A 2,238-nucleotide genomic window follows, 5' to 3' on the forward strand; every position below is an offset into this window, starting at 1 on the left:
GAGGGGGTTACAATCCACAATAAAGCACAAAAAAACATAAATGATACTATAACTAAAATATTTGGTAGAAAAACTCCAAAATGAATAAAAGGGGAGAAGGAATATTTCATGGCTACTTGTGTCATGAAGTAGGAAGAGCCCTAGGAAATTAGGGGCAATTTAGCACAGTTGAACGCCAGACCTTTTGGAGAGGGGGCACTCTGCCTGTGCTATGCCACAGTGAAGCACCCAGGGCTTCCCAGAGTATGCCACGCCACAGCTGGGCATCAAAGAAAAACAGCACTAGCAGTCAGGTCCTAGTGCCTGCCTACTGCCAACCAAAGGCAAGCCATTCTGTACTCTCTCTGCCCCTCCACACCTTGCACCATGGGAAAAAGTTACTGACCCCTGTTATAGAACGTAAGATTCAAATCAGTAAGCACTTGCCCATCCCTGTTAGTCATATAAGGGATGTCACTAAGGGATAATTCTACACTCCACAGGACAGGGCACAGTATTCTTAAAAAGGACTTTTTATAAAAAGAAAAAATTATTGCTCATCTCAAAAATGATATTTTATCAAGTTCCACTATATCCAAGGATTGCTTGTGCAATCTTTTCCCATTACAATGGTGTGTATTCTGGACACTGGATCACATTTACAGGACTTGCCTATGCCAAAGATAAATTAATTGAATTTAATTGTTTTTTCTTTTCTTGGTACTTGCAGTTTAGAAATAAAATGCAATGTTAACATCCATGTCCATCAATTTTAGGTTTATCTAATAAGCCACCTGACAAAAGCAAATTATGTTTAATACACAGAACCAAATTCGTGACTGAAGAACTCCACTAAAACCAACTATTTATCTAAGACAATCCTTGCTAATGCTTTTGAGCTTGTGCACATGCTGTTTTATTTGGCTTTCTAAGCAGATGTTGCTGAGTATCTCATTTATTTATTTATTTATTAAGGCTGGTTTCACAAAGTTTTTCATCAAATGTCTAAGAATGCATTTAGAAAGTATGCCCTACATTTTACATGCATAGGATTAACGATATGCAATTTTTAATATATGTGGTATTGTCTGATAAACCAATCAATTTTGTGCAAGGAACAGCAAATGTTTACCTAATTTGAAACACTACTTTGGGAATCATTTTATACTTTTGTGGCCTCAAGTATATTCCAACAAAATACTGATTTTCAACCAGGGTGCCACAGTGTTCTGGGGTGCCCTGAAATCCTTTCAAGGGTGCTGTGGGGTGCCACACAACATTTGCACTGTTAGGTGTGCAAACATTATTCACAAGGTAAACCAAAACACTTCAAAAAGAGTTCCATAACTGTGCTCTTTTAGTTCTTTGCAGTAGAAGAACTGGCCTGGGTTTTTTTTTGTACTACAGAAAAAAAAAAGTGAAAACTAAGAGCTAGCATTTTCCTACAGGTGCCTAGAGTCTATCCAGGGGTACCCTTGAGTCCAGAAATGTTGAGAACCACTGTAATGGAATAACAAAGATTCTTTCACCCGACTGCTAAATATATATATTTTTTGCTGAGCAAAGGTATGGAAAATAAGTAGCAACTTGGGCCCTGACTGTTCGTCACAGAAAAAAGATATAGAAAATATTTTAAAGAGTTTGTTTATTTTTACTTCACCAACATGATAACCAAAAACTAGAATAGCATGTAATCCTTGGAAACAATATTGTTTCTGTCGTCAGAGCACTGAGTAGCATATTAGCAGATGTAAAGAATTCCATCAAATTATAATTAGCCACTCATTCCACGGTTTATAGGCCAAACACAATCACTTTGTTCTTTACACGGTAGAAAACTACAGCGGAATCAATTTTTTCCCCAGTTTCTAACTAGGCTGCTAGACATAGCTTTTAAAGAAGAAAAGAAAAGAAAAGCAAACAACAGGAATGTTATACTTTGGCTTTGATCCATGAACTATTCTAGTCCATGGAAAGATTCCCATGGACTTTGCACTGGAGTGCAAAATGCATCCTTAGACACGTAATGTTCTGCAGAAATCCACTTCTGCCGAAAGTATTCTCTCACATATTTAAAATACACTTTTTCCTGTCTTGGTATCTTGCACTAGGTGTACAATTAACTCTTGTTATGTTCTGGCACGCCCATCCATACAGTTGTTTTCTTAAGGTAAATAGCAATAAACCACTTAGAAACGTGACAAAGAAAAAAAGAATCATTAAGATATGGGTGCAAGGGGCTTTCTTTCTCTTCATTTT

At 37.1% G+C, this 2,238-nt stretch overlaps 1 protein-coding gene across 2 annotated transcripts in view; it reads right to left on the reverse strand.

Annotated features, from left to right (window-relative positions):
- Positions 1-2,238, reverse strand: part of ROCK1 (Rho associated coiled-coil containing protein kinase 1) — a 179,040-nt gene that overhangs the window by 91,966 nt on the left and 84,836 nt on the right. The gene's annotated exons all lie outside the window — the stretch shown is intronic.

Source organism: Gavialis gangeticus, unplaced genomic scaffold (assembly GCF_001723915.1).
Source record: "Gavialis gangeticus isolate Ggan-Ray unplaced genomic scaffold, GavGan_comp1, whole genome shotgun sequence".
Lineage (NCBI taxonomy): Eukaryota > Metazoa > Chordata > Crocodylia > Gavialidae > Gavialis > Gavialis gangeticus.